Below are 23212 nucleotides of genomic sequence, written 5' to 3'. Positions count from 1 at the left end.
CTGGACCACTCTCTAGAAACCTGCGTTTCCTCCCATGTCCTTGTGTTTGTACCAGGAGTCACTCATTTGTTTTCAAACCTATTCAGTCAGTTCTGCTTTTTACTGTAACTAAAGGACGGATCACCAACAACTTCAAAATGTTAAAAACGAATGAAACATTGAGTACAGAAACAGAGTCGTTTTAAAGAAAGTCAGACTGAATGCTTAAAAAAAATAAATAGGGAGATGCTTAAAAACCTTACTGTTAAAATAGTTTTGGGATCGAAAAATGTATGGAGCTCATTGTTGGGCCTCCTCCCATAGCTCTGCGACACCATTCTGCTGCTCCAGAATGAAGGCCTATTCGTCACACTGCACCAAGCCTTCGGCAATTTGGGCAAATGAAGAGGAGACAGGCTGGATAAATGATAAGAGAATGAAGATCTACAGTGATTGAATCTGTTTGGGCTTACCCTATGAAACAAGAAGGAAGACATCTGTACTTCTTCACAAGGTTCTTCTCAATGTCCATTTCAGTTACAAGGTCCTCAACATAAAGAAGGGGAAAGTTCAGAAGCACACCATAGAATATTCATTACATCATTGGCTGCTGAGAAGAAACAGGCTGCTTTGACCTATCCTGAGCTGAGAGCATCTAGATTTTGATTGGATTGTTGCCAGAGCTCATTAGCATAGTGTACCCTGACCTGGAATAGGGAACAGGAAAATGACCAGAACTTCCTGGGACCTGAGCGGGAGATGAATTCTTGACAATATTGTCTACATCTGGATAAGAAGTCAGAAGGCTGGTCCACCTATATCAAGAACCTTTGAGAGCAAATTCTCAAGTTCAAATTGAAGGAAATTGAATAGAGGAAAACGTGTAGGTGACCTGACTTTATCATGGAACCTGAAGACTTTGATTCTGAAGACAAAGAGGTATTCAACTGGGACATTAATGACATGAAACTGCCACAGAATGTGAAAAAGACTGACTGGTTCCAGGAGTGGCCAGATTCCTAGGTGAAACACATCTCCAGTTCAGGGGACAGGAAGGCACAGGAAGGCACAGAGGCACCTGAGCAGCTGGGCCACGCGCAACATGAACAACCACAACTCTCGCATCCTCAAGAAGTCCTGTCTGGGTGTGGTGGTGTGCGGCCACAACTGCTCTACCAAGGAGGGGCGCAAGGTCTACCTGAGACCTGTGATCTGTGACAAAGCCCGGCAGAAGCAGCAGAAGAAAAGTTGTCCCAACTGTAATGGGCCTTTGAAGCTGATTCCTTGCCCAGGCCATGGGGGCTTCCCCGTCACCAACTTCTGGAGAAGTTGATGGACGCTTCAGATTCTTCCAGTCAAAGGGAGAGCATGATCATCCAAAGCCAGAAACCAAGTTAGAAGCTGAGGCAAGAAGAGCAATGAAGAAAGTGCATGGGGCACCTGCCTCTGTCTCCCTAAAGCTGAAGGGGAACCCAGGATCCAAGTCTCTTCCAGGTGAGACACAAAGTCAGGGAAGTTTACCTTTAACTTGGTCATTCCAGGAAGGTGTCCAATTGCCTGGCAGTTACAGTGGACATTTAATAGCTAACACTCCCCAGCCGAATTCACTGAATGATTGCTTATCCTTCTCCAAGAGTTATGGTTCAGGGGGAACCACTGATCTGGCAGACCCGACTTCCACCTTAGACCCCACTAAGCTGTATGAAAAATGCAGATTTTCCAGTAATAGGATCTACAATAGTGGAGACCTGTTTCAGCCTTCTGCCTCTGGAGTCTACTCAGATTATGACAATCTGCAAGCATGGAATAAAAACGCTGCTTTGGGGAGAAGCCCTCTCAATGACAACTATTGTCCCGATTATCCTTTTCCTCTGACCTGCTGGCCTTGTGACTTCTTTCCTTCCCAGAATTCTTTGGAGAACTTTCCCCAGCAGATTCCCCTGGAACCACCTGCTGCCAAAACTAGCTGCCACCCATTATGGCCAAATCCAGGGGGTGAGCTTTATGAAGAGAAAGTGCCTGTGGATTTCAACAGCTACGATCCTTCTCTTGCTTACCATCCACCACAGGAAGACCCCTTTCTGTTCACCTACACCCCCCCATCCTCACCAGCAATGCTCCCTGCCAGGCAAGAGCACCAAGTGGGATTTTGAGGAAGAAATGACATATGGGTTTGGATCATTGCAACAATGAAATGCTGGGCTGGGAATGTGGCTCAGGCAGTAGCGCGCTCGCCTGGCATGCGTGCGGCCCGGGTTCGATCCTCAGCACCACATACCAACAAAGATGTTGTGTCCGCCGAGAACTAAAAAATAAATATTAAAAATTCTCTCTCTCTAAAAAAAAAAAAAAAACAAAACAAAAAAACAATGAAATGCTTCTAAACCTCTGTCCTTTAGGATGACTTAAATTTTTTGACAATCTCTTCCCTCCTGCAAAAAAACAAAAACAAAAACAAACAAACAAAAACTACTTTTGAGAAATGGCTGGAAGAATTTCCTTAGGAAGCAGCTTTTAAAACATAACTACAGATAAATGGGAATCACAACAAGTGGTAGGCAAAACATTTTTCATGCAAATAATCTTTTTGCCTCCTCCACCCTAATGCTTCCATCCTCAGTAAGGACTAGAAACTTACCCAGCCTGCTGTGTGAAATGCCCTCTGATGTCCCTACCCCACACTCATTGTTTGGGGATTTTAGCACCTCTGCTACCTCTTGGGTTTCATTGTCACAGACACATATCAAATGGAGCAAAGATGTGAAGAGTCCGCCTGCTTAGGATCTCCTCCATGCCTTCTTTTTCATAACAGAAAATGACAGAACCCAGAAACAGAGGGTAGAAAGAGCTGCAGAAGTATATAAAGAATTGATATATTTAATACTTTGTTTAGTAATCAAATTCATTTATAAAATATGTATTTTCTAGTTGATTTCTAAGACTTGTCAAGACAAGAAGCATGAACTAACTCCATAAAGGACAGCAAAACTAAATGGACATATGAAGAGAAAATTCCAGTGTTCTCCTACATTACTCACGTTCTTCTCCCTCCTCCTCGCTGACTTCACCTTTTAAAGGGATTTGATTCTGTCCTATTTATGTTTATTCTTTATGGCACCTAGCTCAGTGCCAAGTTCATAATATGTAAGAACTGTTTGCTTAGAAAAGTATCTTTGGGGACTGGGCATGTTGCTCAATGCTGAGGTGTATTTAGAACGCACAAGTCCTTGGGTTCAATCCTCAGCACTGAAGAATAAGAAAGAAAAGTCTGTACAATTAACATGGTCATGATTGGCTAGCCATATTTGAATGCCAGTTCCTCCTCTTTGCCGAAGTGTGTTAATGCAAACAAATAAGTATTTTTAAAAATAGATGATTTTTTTAATTTGTAACAAATGCACATGATATAAAATTAAAAAATAAAAAAGAAGTCTTTTGTTCCTTGAGAAAAAAAAAAAGAAAAATGTATGGAAAGTTTAGGAGGATCGAGAAGTCAAATGTGCTTTATAAGAGTTTTTAAGTTGTTATTCCATTTTAAAGAAACAGATCTAGAACATCTTAATGAAAAAAATGGGTATGATTCATATCAGAGAGAATATAGTGAAATTCCAGTTAGCAAATCAATAGTCAAAGAAAACTCCTTGGCCCAGATATCACATGTCCATGTCCAAGTTCATTTTCATTTTCTCTCTTTTGAAAGAAATGAACTGGTTTCTTCTCAATAGCAATCGCAGAATATTTCAGGATTATTTTGTGTGTGCACATTTACCATACTCAATGTATGTATGCATCATTTAAAAAATGTTACCCTGATTTTTCAATTCATTGATAATATCAAGACTCATTATGATAAGAGGGTTTTTTTGTATATATAAAGCATTGTAAGCAATTTCCAGATCTTGTCAGGATGGCAAATTAGCACAGGCTTCTAGCTCCACCTGCTACTCCCTCCTTTCCTTAAACCAATGCTGGAGAAATTATAGAGGGAGGCATGGGATAGAGGAAATAAACAAATAAAAAATGAAACTGAACAACAGCAACCAATCAAACATGCAAACTGCTAAGCTCTTTGAGAACGCTCTTGAGAGGTGGAGAGCGTCTTTGAACTGTAAGTATGAGGCAGTGGTGGGGTGGCTGTGGCTGTGGCTGTGGCCTGGGGCATAGGGTCACAGGTGCAGATACATCCTAAGATCATCCCTGCCCTTGCCTTCCTCCATAATTGACTTGGAGGAATCAAGCCATTGCATGTCCCCAACTCCAGAAACAGCCAAGACCTGTAAATTGGGACAGAGCAAAAGTCCCTTGGGGTGAAGAGTGGGGGAAATTGGTGATATATTGACTAACCATGGCATTTGTTTTTCCCAAACTCCTCCCACTGAGTGTTGGCTAGTGATTCCTAGGAGGTGAATCCAAGCTCTCCAGTCTGCGGCTCATCGCCGTTTCTCTCTTAGAATTACTTTCACTGACAGAGTTAAGTTTGAACTTCAGCCTGTTTGTAGGGAGCAAGACAGATTCCCTTTTGAGGACTCTGAACTCAGGTCAGAATAAAAAAATACCCAAAGAGTGCAAGTAGTGAAATTATCCTAAAAGGAAAGGCATGAAAAAAAAAAAAAGGAAAGAAAAATATGAAGCTGTATGCAGGGGCTGGGGTTGTGGCTCAGTGGTAGAGCTCTTGCCTAGCATGTGTGACGCACTGGGTTCGATTCTCAGCACCCCATACAAATAAATAAAATAAAGGTCCATCAACAACTCAAAAAATATTTTAAAAAATGAAACTGTATGCAAAGTAGAAACGTTAGAACAGACAGCAGCAGAAGGTTCAAATAGGCCCAGCAAAGATCTCACCTCAGAACAGGACCAAAAGAGTGATAAAAAGAAGACCTAACACAGAACCAGGTAGATATATTCACTTCAAAAAGATATTGGTTGAGATTACTGGTTAAAATACCTGAGACACAGTGGAACTGATGCAAGTGAGACACGAATCTCTGAAACAGATAATCATATTGATGAATCACCAGTAGGAAGCAAGCATGGTAATAATAATGATAGGAAATAGAAAGCTAAAATATATGGAGCATAGAAAAATAAGTGTCAAACAGTGGATAATAACAATCTTGGATGACAGAAAAATAAAATGAGGAAGAAATACTTGGGAAAAAGAAGAAAGAAATTTGAAGAAATGTCCAAGAATTAAGAAAGATAAGTGATCATAGAATGAACGGCACTAAGAGTTCAAACAGAAACCATCCCCCAAACCCCTTACTCAGATGTATTAGTGAAGTTTAAAACATAACAAAAACAAAACCAGAAAACTTCCAGAGAGAAAGGACAGATTTCCTACTTGGAACAACAATCAGACTGATCTTTGATATTTCCATAGCAACACTGCCTGCAAGGAGACATTTGAATACCATTTTTAAGGTAATGAAGTGAAATAATTTTGAACCTATGTTTGCATCCAGCCAAATTTTCTTTTAAATGTAAGAATACAATAAGTCTTCTCTACCATAGAAAAACCCAAGAAGTATTGAACCAAAAGATCTACATTAAAAACATTTTTTGGGGGGTGGGGGTGGGGTGGGCAGGAGGATGTCTTCAAATGAAAGGGGAAATAAATCCAGGAGCTGCCTCAAGAGATATCCAAAATAAGGATTATAAAATGTTTTGGTAAAGTTAGTTTTATAAAAAATGAATTTAATAAAATTAGGCAAACTCAGAATGAAAATTCTAAATACTGTCAACATGATAGGAGGTCCTACCTGAATGAGAGAGATCAAGAGTCATAAATGTGCTGTAATTCTTTCTTGTTAAGAAAGAAAAGATATTATCTTCAAAATTAGAAAGGAAGAGGAACTGGAGAAAGTGAGATAAGTTAAAATTTAAAAAGATGCAAAAATATATAAAATTACAATAAATGTAAATGGACTAAATTTCCCAAGATACGTTTTTAGGTTCATGTACAAAATTGAAATTCAATTTCATGCTATTTATAAAAAGCATAAGGAGTTTGAAAGTAAAAGAATGGGAAAAGAAAAAATATACTAAATGAAAGTTGTTTTAAATCATATCAATGTTTGACAGATATACTTTAAGATAAAAGGCATAATTATGGATGGAGAATATCACTACATAATAACAAAACTTAAGTTTTCCAAAAAAAGATAAAATAATGTATAAAGCTTTGTATAAACTAATAAAAGAGGCTCAAAATCCCTAAAGAAAAATTAAATAAAAATATTTAAAACTAAAATTACAGAGAAAATCATAAATCCAGCAAAATAACAGATTCCAGCACATTCTCTCATTTTGACAAAGACAAATATTAAAAAAAATAGATTTACTTTGTAGAAGATTTGAAAAAAGTCTATAAAAATCTTGGCCTAATGGACATATACAGACTTTCACATTTAGTAATTAGAGAATATACATTCTTTTTGATCACACATGGGGTATTCATATATAAGACAAATGAAAGCATAAGGCAAATCTCAGCTGATTTCTAGGAAATCTCTTATAATGTAATGCAAAATTAGAAATTACTAATAAAGGAGGAAAAAAGTACCCTGTATATTTGCAAATTAAGATATATACTTCTGAAGGTGATGAAATAGTTTAAATTAGACTACTTTTCTTCCAAGAACAACTAGGAAAGTGGGAAAATATATGGAAAAAATTTTGTTAAGGCATAAGTCAATTTCATAGACAGTCAAGAATGGAGTGGCCAAAAATCATAAAGAAGAGGGAAATTGGGCTGGGGATGTGGCTCAAGCAGTAGCGCGTTCACCTGGTATGCCTGGGGCCCTGGGTTGGATCCTCAGCATCACATAAAAATAAAATAAAGATGTTGTGTCCACCGAAAACTAAAAAATAAAATATTAAAAGAATCTGTCTCTCTCTCTCTCTCTCTCAAAAACAAAACAAAACAAAACAAAAAAAAAAAAAAAACAGGGAATCACAGAGAGGGGTGTTGATATTCTACAGCCCCTCTCCCAGCATGGAATGAGACCTTGGGAACTCAGGCAAAGGGACAGACAGAGGGCCATTAATAAGAGGCAGAGATTTGGGTTGTCTTGTAAGACGAGAGAGACAAAAAGTAAAGGCTTTGGAGCCAAGGTTCTTGGGCAAAGATAAAGCCAGAAACTGAACCCAAACAAAGTCAAGTCCTTACTTGAGATATATGCAGATTTCTGAAATGGCTTAAGACACAAAGCAAGCAGCAAGTCTCTGAAATTGACAGAATATATATTTTCATGCACTTTTGTGACATCAAAGGCAAGGATTATAGTTAAGGAACTTTAGGGAGTAGGACAGAGAGAAGCCCCGAGTTACTCCCAGGTTCTCTATCGACATTTCTGGGTCTACTGAAATCAGTATGTCTGATGAATTGTGTCCTCGTCCTGTTCTTCTTGGGATTCTTTTGAGTTCCATTGTAACCCACATCTAACTCCATGCCTGTATTTCTCAGGATCTGCCCTTGGATAGGAAAGTGATTTCCTATGCACCAGTATAAGGCACACCCACCTTGGCCTTGGTCAGAAGCTCTATGAGCACCAACCTCATATTTCCTTAACTTGACATGATAGTATTAACTTAATTAGCAGTGTACAGAACCGTCCTCCTTATTCCACCTCATGTTTACTTTCAAGATGCACAAAGGTATTGTAATACATCAGCATTCTAACACTGAGCAAACTATTGACACTACCATTCCCTTCTTGGAAGGACCACACATGCTCTTTGATGTTATTAGCTAAGAAATCATTACTTTCCCTGGATGAGTTGCCATTTGCAATTATGCCATAATCTAGTAACTGAAATTTATTTGAAGCTATCATCCTCTCTTCTGTACCACCCAGCATTTAAGATGGTCCCAGCGAGCCTTCCCTCCTGGTGTTAGTGCTCCTGTGTCCTTATTGACCACATCAGATTGGACTGATCTTTGCAATCAATGGGATATTGCAGAAATGATGGTGTGTGACTGTTGAGGTTAGGTCATGAAAGACATGGCTTCCACCTTGCTCTTTCCTGGAGTACTTGCTCTGCAGGAAGCAGTTACCATGTTGTGAGGACACTCAAGCAGCCCATGGAGGAGGCACTAAGGTCCCTTATGATCAACAAATTCCAAACCATCTGGAAGCACACCCACTAGCCCCAGTCGAGCCTTCAGATGAACATGGTGACCCTGGCCAACATCTTCACTGCACCTTCATGAGACACTGGGCTGGAACTATCCAACTAGAGCACTCCAGAAGTCCTGACCCATAGAAACTGTGTAAAATCTTATGTATTTGTTGTTGTTTGGGTGAATTTTTATGCTGCAGTAGATATATTAATACATGGTTCTTTTCCTTGTTTGAATTCCTGAGTTCTTTTTCCTTTTCCCCTTCATCTGGCCTTCAGGTGTGTCTCAATGTAGCTGAGTTCCCACATCTCTGTGCGCTTATTGAGCACCCTTTTATCTTTTGGACATTGGCTGTTTCAGTGAAATTTCCAGTGATGGAAACGCTCCTTCAAGACTGGGTTCCTTCTTCTCCCAAGAGGCAGGATAGGGAGTTCAATGGAAGTGCTCAACGTGGCCTTGGAGTCTGTTCCTGGGGAGTGTGTACTCGAAGGGATTTCAGGCGCTGGTCTTGCTCAATCATCTGTGAAAGTCACACGAACTGGATTGGTGTATTTTGGCTTTGAGATCAAAGTTGTCCTTTTGCTAATTGGTGGAAGGAGCCGTGGGAGGGTGCTGGCTGTCGGGGTAGGTTTCTCTCTGCTGACCCATGAAAAGTGACTTTCCTTTCCTGGCCAGGGCCTTCCCAGGTGGCCTTTAAATGGTGTACTTTCAACCGAGGACACAGAGTCAAGCTGTTGAAAAAGGCTCTGGGCAGACTTGTGGACCTTCTGATGAACTGAGTCCTCCCCTTGGATTTTCTGCAGAGCCCTGTTGAGCTCACGTCTTGAATACCCAGACACCTTGGTTCAAGTTGCTCACTTCTGATGGTTGGGGATGTATGTTCGTTAGAATCAGTGTTTTGTCCCAGCCTCAATAGCCGGACACTCTTTATGTGAAGAGAATATAGGCTCTAATCTCCAGCTGATCTTTGAGTCTCTGCTCTTGGCGTTCCCGTATTTTTGGGCTGAGTTGGGCTTGATGGTTTTCTGTGTGCAAAGGCTCTGGTGTCCTCCAATGAGGAGAAGATCTGCCTTTCCTTAGTGTTTACTCTGGGCCGGACACAGTGCTAAGTAGTGCACCTGGGTTATTGCATGGACCATGCCACACCCCTGTAGGGTGAGGACCACAACTGCCCACTGCGGATGGGGACGCTGAGGCTGTGACGGGTGAAGTGAATTGTCCAGGGACCTGCAGTTCCTCAGTGAACGGAGATGCCTTCCTCAGGCCAGTGGGTTCCAAAGCTGGTTTGTTTAACCACACTGGGGTGAGGCCAGCTGAAGGCGAGATGCGGAGTCCACCTCCTGGCTGAAATCCTGCCTAGGGCTTCTGGGAGTCCTGATTGAAAGTACTGCTTTCCCACCTGGAAGAGCTTACAATAGAAATTGCCACAACGGTGACCTCAATGGCAGCCACGGAGTCACTGACGCAGTTCTCCCCTCTCCAGTATATGCTGAGGGGATTTCTGCACTCCATATTCTTGAGGAGCATCAGGTGTGTGTATGTCTGCGTGTGTCTTCAGAGACCAGGACGCATTTATGAGGTCTTTAAGCAAACATCCCCGCTAGCTCTCCTGCTCTCCCTCCCCGGCCTCAGCACCCTGGGTACGAGGGTCTGGGGTTAGTGCCCTGCATCCTGGATACATCGGCCACCCCTGCTGGGTTTACCAATACCTTGACCCTCATTCCACTGCTCAGAATATAATGTCCTTCTCTGATGCTTCGAGGGACTGCCCTATACTATTCCTCTTCTTTAGCAGTTTCCCAACCTTGTTAGAGGCAGGGTGGTGGGGTCCTTCAGAGAGGGACCATAGAATCAGGCTGTCCTTGGTTGCTCTTCTGGCTTTACTCCCAGCTCACTGTGTGTTCTTGGGCATGTTGGTTAACCTCTCTGAACTTTAGCCTCCTCATGGGTGAAGTGGAGGCTGTGATACCAATCCCATTACTGGCAACAAAGGGTAGCATTTAAGCACTAGTAGATAGGATCATCTGGGAAATGGAAGCCTTTTAAATTTTTTTTTAATCCAAACATTTTATCTTTATCCTTCCCATGCCTTGAAAACAGGGACTGACTTGTCTTGAAACCAGCAGCTCAGGCTCCTGAGGGCCCCTAGTTTTGCAGTCTGTGGACAAGCTGGGGCTTCAGTGGAAAAAAACCCAAAGTTCCTCTTTGGGCTTCTCCTTTCTCTTCACGGGTTTCCAGGTCTAGCTCAGCATTAGGGGATTCCATATGCTCAGGCTGACATTGACCTTCCGGTGAGACTTGCTCCTCCCCATCTGTGTGTGACATTAGTGTGACACCCTGTGGGACACCTGTGTTGTGCGGGCCACCCGTCCTCCATTCAGGTTCCCTCTCTTTAGGCCAAGAGACAAGATTATGAAGGGGCCCCAGGAGCAGAAACTGGCCACGTGCCCCTTCCTGTGGCTGGAAACTGGTCATTCAGGCCGACAGAGGTTCTCGAACCACTTAGAGCCGTGGAATGTGATGCTTACAAAGGGCTTCTGTGCAAGTTCCATTTTACAGATGAGGAAAGCAAGGTGTGGGGATGGGGTATCTCTAGCCACTGGGGCTGGTGATGTGAACTGGGCTCAAAGCAGCTGACTGCATCAATAATGAAGAAAACGTGAAGAAACCACCCAGCACACGAACGTATGTTTCTAAGGCAGGACGCCTCGGTGACCCAAGAGTCAGCTCCAGCGCTAGAAGGAGCAAGAGAGCAGGCACGCCCGAGACCTTCTATTTACTGGGGAAAAGACATTCGAGAAAGTTCCGCCCAGACAAGCCAAGGGATTGGGTTTTGAAGGGTGGAGTCTTGCTTGGTGGTGTCCTGTGGTCAGCAGATTGACTGACATCTTGGGAAGCCACACCCATCTCAGGTGCTGTGTGGGATCACAGGCAGAGCGAGGGGAAAGGGCACACGTGTGTCGCACAGCCCAGCCAGGCCGTCACATCATATGCTCAAGTGCGCTTAGCTCATACACAAAGCCTGCGGCTGGCCCGGCTGGCCCGGGACACTGGGAGACACCTGTGCGTTATCAGAAGGCAGAGCAGCTGGACAGGAGGGCTCCTGGGGGGGATCCCCACCTCCCTCACTTCTTGCCGAGTGATCTCTCTAAATCCCCATTTCCTCTTCTGCCAGACGGGGATGATAGCAGTACTTGCCTCACTGCAGGGTCATGGAGAGGGTGCGGTAGATCGTGTCTGTGTGTGCAGCTCTCAGCCCACACCTGGCCCTGAGGAAGTGCCCAGCCAGGTCAGCTCCTGTGCCCCCTCCCAACCCTCCTTCACCCTCTGCTTCTGTGAAGTGGCCTGACAGGGAGCACACTCAGACGGCACCCAGGGCAGCTGCAGCAGTTTAGATGTGGTGTCCCCCAAAAGCTCATGTGTGAGGGATGGAGCCTGCTGTCCATGGACTGGGACCTCTGAAACCGTGAGTCCCTAAATAAACCTCTCCTCCTCGGCCATGGTTCTGCTCAGGTCATTTTGCAGCACAAAAGCGGACTAAAGCAAGCCAGAAGCTCACTCCTCCCCCTTCACCATCCCCCCATTCTGGATTTGGGGACCTGGGAATTGTTGGCATATTGTTTAAGAACCCAGAGCCACACAGGCTGCTTAAGCTTTGGGGACAACTTTGTTTTTCCTACTTCTCTGAATAAGCATGCCATACTCACCACAGTGATAATGACATAATTACACTTACTATAAAGAATGACAATGAGCACCTATGGCCAGAGTCCCACTTGCCCCGGTGTGAGTGCTCAGCAACCCTCTGAAGTAGGTTCTATTTTTATCACTTTAATTACACAGATGAAGAAACAGCCCTGAGAGGCTGAGTGACTTGCTCAAGGTTACCAGCTGCTACCCACCAGTGTCTGCATATGGCCCCAGAGCCATCTGATTTTTGGAGTGACTCTGTCCCTCTGCAAACTCAAACACTCACCTCTTGCCCTATTTAAAAGTGATCATCCTATTTCCTCTTGTCTTTTGATCCATGCTGGCTTCGCAAGTTTTGTGGGCAACTACATCATGGGTCAGTTGCTGATCCTCAGGTGTGGGTGTGGGCACGGTGCTGGTGGCTTCTATTTAGATGAAACTAGCGACGGCTAAGTCCTGCTAGTTAGCTTCAGATGCCTGACAACTGGTGTTCTTGGTTACATTCTCTCCTTCCACTTAACAATTTTGTCTCAGCTGGAATAGTTTATAGTTTGCTTTTTAAAAACGTATTTAAAGAAAAAAAAAAACAAAAAAACAAACCCTGAGGGTTGGAGGTGACGGGTGGAAAGACAGGAGGAGGAGGAGGAGGAGGTCTTCATTTTCTAGTTCCGTGTCCTTTAGAAAGCCCTTTGCCCTTAGTGTTTTGCTGTTCCTACATTTCTCCTGTTAGTGGTTTGGCCTGTCTCTGTTTATTCCGAGACTCGTGGCTGAAGGGAGGATTTCTCAGATGGGAATTCTTGTGCTCCGTCTCCTCTGGCCACGTGCTGACCGTCCATCCTCTGGGTGGAGGCCTCCTTTGGGCAGAGGGGCTGAGTGTCTCTTCTGGTTAACAGGGATGCCCTCTAGAGCCTTCCATCTGCTGGGGCAGGAACGGAATGAGCTCCCCGTGGAATGGCCAGACATTGGAGGTGTCAGCCCCACGACGAGATGTTTTTCCTGGCTGCAGAACCACTTACGCAGGGGTTTCCGTAGGCAGGATTCTCCTGTGGGTGACTGAGACACAACGTGATTCCTGTTGCTTTAGTCAGAACTAAGGAAACTGCTCAAGATGGCTCAAGTGAGGGGGCTCATTTCCAGCCCATCGCACTGGGAAACTAAGCTGCTTGGGTCTTGTAGGAGCAGGATGGACTTCGGGGGCACACATCATGCTCTGGGGCTCCAGGCAGAGCGGGGCTTCCCTGCTCCTCCCCTTTCTCAGGGGCTGCATGATCTTCTTCGCACCTCCAAGCTTCTGTGTTTGGTCTCAGGTGGCCAAATGTAGCCCTAGCAGGGGTTGTATTCAAGTGACTAGTAATAATGACCATAGTTATTGAATTTCACCATGTATGCATTTTATGAACATGTTTTTTAAACCTCATAAAAATTGCTTTGGTTGTGCCTCAGTGGTAGAATGCTTGCCTAGCATGTGTGAGGCACCAGGTTCGATTCCCAGCACCGCAGATAACTAAATGAGTAAAGGTCCATCAACAACTAAAATTTAATTAAAAAATTTTTTTGAAATAGTTATTTTTTAAATCCCCACATTATAGATAAGGAAACCGATTCAAGGAGACCAGATAACTCATCCAAAGTCACACAGTGGGTGGAGTCACACCTACTTCTGTTGGCTGCTATCCCCTTCTGGGGCGGGGAGGGGGAGTTCTGCAAGGTCTTATGGGCCCAAGGACTCGGGTTCATAGTTCTCAATCTTGGTTTCTTAGTTTCTCGGTTCAGTTTCCCTGTAGGAACGTGATGGAGTCAGCTCAGTCTTCTGATTTGCACCCTCTCGGCTTAGGTTAGCACCATTGGCGCAGTCGGTTGTTCCCAAGGGCCAGTGCTGTGTGGTTTCAACGTGGCCAGTTAAACCAGGCGGGGTGGAGAGCACTTCCCAGAAATGGAGGGCAGACGATAAAACACAAGAGACACCCCATTCAATCCCCAAATTGCCTCAGTGTCCTCTCTCAAGGGTTAAGGCACCCGGAGAGTCCTGTCGTCCCTGCTCAAGCTCTGCTTGGCTTAGGCCTGGGGACCTTCTCTGGCAAGCTCAGCCCTGCCCACTTCTGGAATCAATCTACCCAGTGTTGGCAGTACATCGAGTGCCCTGTGTCTGCCAGCGGGCGGGGTCTGGAAATTAGTCTGGCAGCCCTCAGCAGCAAGAATCTATGTGTCCACCATGCTGGTCTCCCCACCGCTTGCTGAGTCTTTCTGCCTGGTACCTGGACTGTATCTGGCTATATTGCTATCGTCAGATCCTTCAGGGAGGATGACATTTTGCCCAGCATGTTCCCTTTCTCCCCTTCCTGGGGCCCTGGCCACTCACTGACTTCCCACCTTCATCTAAACACACAGATGTGAAGCACAGATGTGCTCTGAAGAGCTCTACCACCACCCACCTGCCCATCAAATTGGGTCCTTACACACATATATTTTAAAACTTTTATTATGGAAAATTTCAAACTAACACAAAAATGTACAGAATCATAATGAACCATCATGTACCCATCCTGGAGTTTCAACACTGATCAAGGTGGGTCAAGCGTGTTTTATCTTCTGCTTAATCTCCTCCAATATTGTTCTAAAGCAGATTTTTGACATCCTATCATTGCATTTGTATACATTTATCTACATCTCTATAGCCTAAAACTGGGTGCTTTTACGTAATCATAATCCATTACCATGCCCAGATATATTAACAGGGATTGCTTAATATTGCTAAATAATCCAGCCAGGGTTTAAATTTACAATTGTCTTATAAATGTTTTAAAGTTTTTTTTAACAGTCTCAGTTAGCATCCAAATGAGGTCTCCATACTGTGATTTGTTGATATCTCTAGATTTTTGTATTTACTTCTTTTTTTCCCCCATGTAGTTTATTTCTTAGTGAAATTGGGTTGTTTTTCCTATTGAGTTTTCCAGTTGAGACTTCCTGATGAGACACTGCCATGTGAGCTGGTATCTGGATAGAAAGTCTTGATCCTGCTTAGATTTGATTTCTGGGGTGGTGCTGGGTTCTTCTTCCCAGGGCATCACATGATGGCTGTCTCTTTTGTGGGTAAGTAGCCTTTAGTGCAAAGCATTGAAAATTATTAATTTATTAGGGCTTATGAAATGGTTAGGTTTAAATTTTTATGTGTGCTTCTTCATTTGTTAGGTTGAATACTTTTTTTTTTTTTAAAAAAAAGAAACTTTTTTTCATCTGCCGTTTGATTACCCAACAGCATAGAAAAAAAACCAAAGTGGTATGAATATGTATCAACAAATCCCACGAGTATGTATGATCATAAGGTACCAGTGAAAAATAAAAAAAGAAAAAAGCAGAATAAGTGCTTGATGCTTTTCCTTTACTCCACAGCTTCATGAATATGAAGTTAGTTCATTAGCATCCTCCAACAGTGAGCAATTAGGGTTTTAGAGAAGTGTTATTAAAGTGCATAGAATTAAATATATTTGTTAGGTGTCCGTTCATTTATGATCTTTCTTCATATGCAAACCGCTCTGTCTTTGGTCAGGGAAAGCCTCTTCAAACTGACTTTTAACACCTCCTCTCCCTTTGCATATTAAGAAGAGACCACACGGAGCCCACATTCTCTAGGCCATTTGACGGTTAGCATAATATCTGGCACACGGTGAGAACTCACCAAATGGTAGCTATGAATCTTTGCTGATAGATATAACCCATGACTGACTTAGAGCCAGTACTGTAACTGGGTTTCTTTCTCACCTGCCCCACCCAGCCCTGACTTCTGGTGGCGAGAGAGAGAGAGAGAGAGAGAGAGAGAGAGAGAGAGAGAGAGAGAGAGAGAGAACAGCATTAGTTTTTTCTTTCATGATCTATGTTCTTATGTCCACTCTTCTTACCAATCTATCTTCAGGAGGAGGGAGGAAGGACATAGCTCACTGGTGAAGAGACCAAGGAAAGTGAGCAAACAGAGCATAGCTCCTCCTGGACTTTCTCTCGAGGAATGGCTTTGTGCACATGAGCTGTGTGTGTTCTGTTTGCAGCTGCCTTCTCCGTTGGGGGAGCCTCCCGGGGCAGGTGAGCATCCGGATGGGCAGGGTGTTTCACATGTGTACCTGAGAATGGGTGTGGATTTAATTCAGGGGGAAGGAGCAGAATCCTGCTTTTGGCTTTACATCTGAGCTGTGTTCTCAAATCCGGCTGTAGCAGCTATGAAACCAATGTGTTGGTCCTTTTCTGACACCTTTCCCAGCTTTTTAGTTTTTTTTTTTTATGACTTTCCATCTGCTATGACTTGGATGTGGTCTGTCCATCAGATGCTCACATGTTGGAAGCACTACGGTGGTGTCAAGGTGGTGGAACTTTCCGAGGTAGGGCCTAGTGGAATGCCATCAGGTCACGGGGTACTTCTTCAGAAGGGATAAATGCTGGTCTGGTAGGGTAGACAAGTTCCTGTGAGAGCGGGTTGTTGTCAGGGAGCCTCGTACCTCCCTTGGATACCTCTTCTACCTGTGGCCACTTTCCTTTCTGCTCTCTGCCATGTTGTGATGCAGCCAAGTGGGTCCCGGGCCAGGATGCTGGATGATGCTGTTTGGATACCCCAGCCATCAGAATTGTGAGTCAAACATGTCTTTATATATTATCCAGTGTCAGAGATGTTGTCATAGCAGCACAAAGCAGACAATACACCATCCAAAGGCAAAAATGTGTGAAAAATCACCTTAGAAATGCCTTCTCCTCCCACCCGCCACGCACCACCGCACCACCCATTGCTGAGGTCCTGTCATGCTCATGGCAAATGCTACAAGAATGCTCTTGTGAAGTGAAGGTATTATAGAGAGGAAAAGCTGTGAGGTGTGAAGCTGAGCAAATAAGTCATTTAGCACATTTCTTAAGCAGGTGTGGCTGAGGTAAGGGGGGAATCTTTCCATTTGTAAGCCTTTTAGACATTTGGGCTAAAGACTGTTTGTATGACTCTACCCTGCTTTCCAGCCAGCACTGCAGGTGGGTGCATGTCTGCCTCCCATCATTACCCTGTGCCAGTGGAGCCTGAAATTGTTGGTGCCACACGCCTGGCATACCCGAAACCCCAATTCTGTTCTTTTGAGGTTGATTTGAAGTAAGCTCAGGGCTGACTGGTTAGGATATAAATTGGACCAGATGTGAAATAGACCCCAAATCATGACATATCTAGACATTTATTTCTCTCTTATGTAAAAGTCTGAGCTGACACAGTGTCTGTTTTGCAAAGTGGGCAGGAGCCCCTCCTCCCTCTCCTTGGGGTTTCATCACTCATGAGGCACTTCCCTTGTTCTTGGGGAGTGTTACCGTTTCTCCTTGTGGGACAGGGCAGTCTCAGAGCCTTCCATTTCTCTTGGCTTTCTGAACTATGAGAGCTCTTACCTAAAGGAGCCAATGTAGATTTGCATATTTGGATGTGCATTCCAAACATGCCTTCAGAGATGGAGGAAATGGGGTACACCTACAGGTGCCATAGGCCCGCTGTGACTTGGAACTGGGCTTGTGAGTGTTTATTACCTGGCCTTCAGGTGTTCCCGCTCTGACAGTGGAAAGGGATCATGATGATTTGGGTCTTCAAGCACTAATGTCGGCTGGGATCCTGGGTCAAGCCGACCTCAAAATGTTAGGGTATTTTCCTTTCCCCAGCACATGGCTGTGGAATCAGTGAGGCCAACGGGAGATGTGGGCACATTCTAAAGCACACTCATGCTGTATGTGGGAGAGGCCACTGCACCACATGCAGAAAGCAACTAGTGATTGAGCTTCATAAGAGTTAAGGCCAGGCATTCAGAGAAATCTGAGGGTTCATGCTTGTTCAAGTGCATTGGCCCAGTTGCTAATCCCATATTGCAGGATCTCATGTTTTCCCAGCCAGTGGCTTGACTTTTCCATAGCAGATCTGCCCAAGTTTGAGAGTTGAACCTCGTTTGTTTCCACAAATGAGAGTCTCTTTATATAGTGCCAAGGAGGCTCTGGTGTGTTTGCTCAGTTTTCTGTTGACTGCTGGTCACTCTATCTTCTGTCATCTTTTTCCAAAGCACACGTTGCCTCCAGCACAGCTGCTTAATTCCACCACTCTTGCAACGGCTACTTCCCCTGTACTTTTCAGACACCTGGTAGGTGGCCTCCTCTAGTTCCTTTCCTTCCACCCAGGTCCCATTCCATTTCTCCACTGGTGGACATTTAACCAGTTTCACCACCCTCTTGTATTGGGGACTGTGTAAACTTCATGTACCAATAGGAATGGATCTCCACTTTTTGCTGGGCATCAGCTGACAGCCTCAGATCCCTCTCTTAGCATCTTCTTTCTCAAACTACTTCTGGCATTATCCATTGTCATCAGAGGGCAGCGATTAGAGACCATCAGTCTGCTAGCAGTGTATTTAGGATGGACATGAGCCGTGGCAGGAGAGGAAGTGAGATCCTGCAGAGTGACGAGTTAGATTGCAGTTCAGTTTCTACAAAAGCCTCATTAGACTGCTGAAGTGGTGATCTGGGATGACTTGGGGCAAAAGACCAGGCCTTTGCATTCCTGCATTGGCCAGGACTGAGCGCTTGTGTCTCTCCAAAAGCTCCTATGTTGAAATCCTAACTCCCAAATGTGGTGGCATCAGGAGGTGGGGGTTTTGGAGGTGGTGTCATCACGAATGGGATTCATACCCTTAGACAAGGGACCCCAGAGAGCTCTACACTCTCTGACTTCCGTGTGAGGATGAAACAAGATAGCCATCTGTGGTCCTTAAGAGGACGCTTACCAGAGCCTGCCTATGCTGGCACCCGGATCGTGAACTTCTTCTGGACTTTCTTCAAAGCCACCCAGTCTATAGTGCTTTGTTATAGAAGTCTAAATAAGTTGAGACAAGTTGTTTCCATTGCAGGCTGTCCCTGAGAAGGGGAAGTGTCTTTGAGTGAAGTGACTTTCTTCAGGAAAAAGAGAAATCTCTGGAAAGGGCTAACCATTGAAGGCTCTCAACTGGCGATAAAACAAAAAGAAACAAAAACAAAAGCACCCCACAGTATTTGGGGGATCTGCCCATTGAGAAGTGGGGCTGTCTTTCCACCCCTTGAATCTGGGTTGAGTCTGTGATTTGATTTGACCCATACATAGGACAGTAGCAACCATGGGACAGAAAGTCTTGAAAAGTGTTGATGCATTGGGGCTTGCCCTGTCTTCCTTCCTGTGAACTCTTCCATGGCATGTGGAGAAGCCTGGGGTGGGCCCCTGGAGGAGAAGAGAGGCCCCACTCATCCCAGGTGAGGCCCCAGGCATGCACCTGTGAGATCCTGGACCACCCAAGCCCCGCGGCAGCAGGATCCAGATGAACCACCCAGCAGACCCACAGGATCACGGGAGAAGGGGCTGAGTGTGGTGCAGTGGTAAAGCTCCCACCTGGTTTCCATCCCTGGTACTTAAAAAAACAAATCATGGGAAATAATAAGTGTTTGTTGTATTCAGCCACCAGGTTTCAGGAGTTGTTTGTTACCCAGCCAATGCGTATCGCTGAGGTCAGCATGACACTGTCACTTGGTCCGACTGATCTGGTCAGAACGTCTTGGTGTTTAGAAATTTTATTTTATTCCCCTTTCTCCAGGTTTCTAGACTTCCAATAAAACTCTGGCCAAATCCATGGGTGTTTTTTTTTTTTTTTTTTTTTAAACAGACCCATTTACAAAGTGCTCTTTCAATTACCCTCTTCAGCTCAGAAACAGGAATATAAAAGAGCCTTCAATGCTCATATTTACTAAAAAAAAAAAAAAAAAAAACCATGCTTGCTGAGCTGCCAGTGTTACTGAACAGAAAACACAATTACCACTGGAAAAAACCAAGGACTGTTACTTGATCACAAGCGTTCTGAAGAGAGCAGCGTGCCGATTATGAGCCAGAGTGAGTCTTTGGAGGAGCATTTGAGGAACCTGATGTGGTGAATGAAGTGGAAATGTGCTAAAATGAAAAAGCAAAAGCAAACCCAAAGGAAACGCAAACTGAGCACCTTCTCGTTCCTCACTGGAATAATATTTTCACAGGACATTGTTCCTGGCACCAAGGAGGGACTTGATAAATGTTTGTTGAATGAACAAATGAATCCATGAATGGTAGGAACTATGTGCTACTGGGCAGGAAAAAATACGGTACCCTGCTGTGGGGGCTTTGAGATCTTGGAAGGTTCAAACTGGCACAGGAGAGCTCAGTACCTTAAAGATTTCTCCCCTCAGGTTCCGCAGGACACTAGTCAAAAGTCTAGGACGATCGCCTCTGTGGACAACATTTCACTCTCATTTTATGCCTCTATTTTTCTCTCCTGAAAAACGAGATGATTGGATCATTTTCAAAGCTTAGTTCTTGGGATTCACCCTGGAGTAACGGATTGTGCCGGGAGATAGAGGGATCTGGGTTTACTTCCTCCCTTGACCCCTCACCAGCTGCTTGTGTGATAAGGGGTAAATTATTCAAATGCTGTGCCTCTGGTCCCTAATCATCTGTATAATGCAGTCAATAGTAATATTTGCACAGCATTGGGAGAACTAGAAATTTCTAGTTCTATACATATATATATATGTATAGAACCTGGGGCCAGGCACAGAGGTGCACACCTGTAATTCCAATGGCTTGGGAGGCTGAGACAGGATGATCTCAAGTTCAAAGCCAGCCTCAGCAAATCAGTGAAAAACAAAATATAAAAAGGGCTGGGGATATGGTTCAGTGGTTAAGTGCCCCTGGGTTCAATTCCTCGTACAAAAAAAAAAAAAAAAAAAAAAGTACCTGGAATGTGGTTGCTAAATAGCTGGAATTATTATTAATTTATAACAGGGGGTAAGTTGTAGATTGATGTAGAGAAGGGAGAATAAAATTTATAGTTCTACTGGGTCTGGTGATCCATTTTTGACTTTATTCATAAATGTGAAATATTGGGGGGAAACCCTGCAGTGCCCACTCAGCCACATCTTCATTTAGAATTCTAAACTCTTTTTCCCTCTTCTTCCAAGTGCCCATGGGGACAAGTCACATTTCTCAAGCTGCTACAGGGAATGGCGGCTGCCTCTTATTCCATGTGTCTCATCCCAAAACGTTGTTTCAAATATTTTCAGCTTCTCAGCACAAACGTGTGTGCACGTGTGCACGTGTGCACGTGTGTGTGTGTGTGTGCATGCGCGTGTTTTTGCACATTCAGATGCTTGCTTTTGGGTCTTGCATTTCTCTGTGGTTTCCTACCCACTTGCTCCGCCCTTTAATCGCCCCACCAGCGCTGGGTCCCCCCTGCCTGCCAAGGCTGTCTCCCCCTTTCCCTCATATCCCTGGATCTCCCCAGGGCCGTCTTTAATCCAGCCAGCTCTTGAATGCTTTGCAAAATTGAAAGTCCTCTGTTTACCCTGCCCCCTCCCCTCGATGTCTGTGGCAATTATCTCACTTGGGCCCCCATTTCCTGCTCTTATTCTTGGCTGCCCGCCAGTCATCGCACGTTCACATGAAATCCTGCCTCTCCGGCAGAAGGGAAAGGCTGTTTCCATTCATGGAAAGCTCATTTGCCACAAAGATGCGACTCCCTCACCCTCGGCAGGGTGTTCTGGGTTTTCTGACGTGCCCGGGGCCAAGGCTGGAGGGCTGGGGTCCCCCGACTTATTTACACTAAAGGCAAGTCAGGGAACAGTGTGGTCTTTGTGGGGAAGGGGAGACAGCGCGGACTATCGATTCTAAGTGACCTAGATCTGGGTCCAGGCCCCACTTCTTGGCCTCAGGTTGTGTATCTGTGCAACGAGAATCATAATGACCCAGCTCCCCGCCTCACTGGGAGGGTCAGGAATGGAAAGGGCTGGAGAAGGGCACTGGCCCCGTAAATATTTTATTTTCTCCCCCCTTTTATGGGTTGCTAAGGCTCTGGGTTAGCCAGGACTTTAGCAAGAAAGAGAATGGCACCTCACAGGGTCCAAGTGAAGAAAGCGTCATGAGGGCTTTGTCTACAGAGGTGTGGGGGGCGCCGAGAAACCCTGCCATCCACAGCAGCCCGGGACAGGAGCACCCCTGAGGCTAAGGCCCTGGGGACTCCCAGCCCACATACCTGGCAAGAGCCAGAGCCACAGGACCGGGTCAGGGTAGATGCACTTGGAAAGTGTTTTGGGGTCTGAGTGATCTGAGATCACTTCCTTCCCTCTGTCCCAGGACTTGAGATTCCTAAAATAACTTATACAAATTTGAGTTTTCTTTTCTTTTTTTTTTAAATTAAAGTGGTTGGATAAGACCGTGGCTCAGGAATGCAGTCATTGCTGAAATTATAGCCCATCCAAGAGGGAGTGGAGACCTAAAGGTCCTCTTTCTTCCTGCCCAGGCCAGAGGACAAGAGGACCAGAGTGAGGAAGTCTGGGGGTGTTCGCCACCGGGCCCAGAAAGGCCAACAGAGATGGGGAGTGGACTTGGAGGAGGGGGGCATCGTCTTGCTATTTGTTGTCTATTAGCTGGTCACTTTGTGCAAGCCTCTGAGCCTACCAAGGGCATCAAAGTATCCCACTGTCTGCCTCAGTGGACTCTTGTGAAGGTCCAGGGGAAGCACTGGACTGTTGGCTTTGCCACATGAACCTCTTCTTCATGTGTATTATCTCATGGAGCTTCCCAGCAACCAGGCAGGGGTAGAAGGCAGGGGAGCCAGGGGACAAGAAGGGACACTTTGAGATCAGATGTAGTGGGTAGTCCATGGTGGCTGGGCCAGGCTTCCTAACGGTGGGAGCGCCGATGAGCAACTTTATTTCTCCAAGCCTCGGCCTCTGCCTTACTTTGGATTTTGCAAGGAGTTTACTGGGAGCTGATCCTAGGATGCACGGAGAAGGGGCATGGAGTGAACCAGGGAAAGAAGAAGAGCCAAGAGTGACTGAGCAGGTGACTAGGCCTCAGTTCTAGGGGCCTCCGAGAGGCTGTGTCAGACCACCCCCTGGGTGTTGTCTTGCAGGGGGAGGAAGCTGGGTTGTTTAGCCTCCAACTCCCTCCTTCATTGACTGAGATTGCTCCTGGACCTTCTCCCCCCTGGACTTTCTAGGCTGTCCGATGTGGTCAGCAAATATTCAAGTGGCCAAGAATGCCATTGGGCAGAGAGACACAGGAAGCCACACAGGTGTCCTCTCAGGTGAGCCAACAGGAGACAGCGAGGTGACCAGTGTCATCGGCTTTGGTGTCCTGATTTGAAGGCTGGGGATCCTGCCTTTCTTCCAGGGCAGTTATGATGAGCGAATGATGAATGATTAAATAATTACCTAGGGCCACAGTAGGCATATGGTAAAAAGGAGGTCTTCATCATAAAGCCAGGTAAATGATACTCTCGTATTACAGATGGAAACAAACAGGACTCAGAAGGTGAGACTTTTGCCCTAAATCGAACAGACAGCTCTGAGAGGCAAAGTCATCTCTAACTCCAT

The 23212-nt window shown here is 45.0% G+C and overlaps 1 pseudogene; it reads left to right on the top strand.

The window, feature by feature from the left end:
- The first annotated feature begins 882 nt into the window (after positions 1-882).
- Positions 883-22982, top strand: LOC144254975 (chorion-specific transcription factor GCMa pseudogene; annotated as a pseudogene).
- Positions 22983-23212: the final 230 nt, after the last annotated feature.

The sequence above is a fragment of the Urocitellus parryii genome, chromosome 5, assembly GCF_045843805.1.
Source record: "Urocitellus parryii isolate mUroPar1 chromosome 5, mUroPar1.hap1, whole genome shotgun sequence".
Classification (NCBI taxonomy): domain Eukaryota; kingdom Metazoa; phylum Chordata; class Mammalia; order Rodentia; family Sciuridae; genus Urocitellus; species Urocitellus parryii.
Note: the sequence above shows the minus strand (reverse complement) of the source record. Positions and strands in the feature narration are given on the sequence as shown.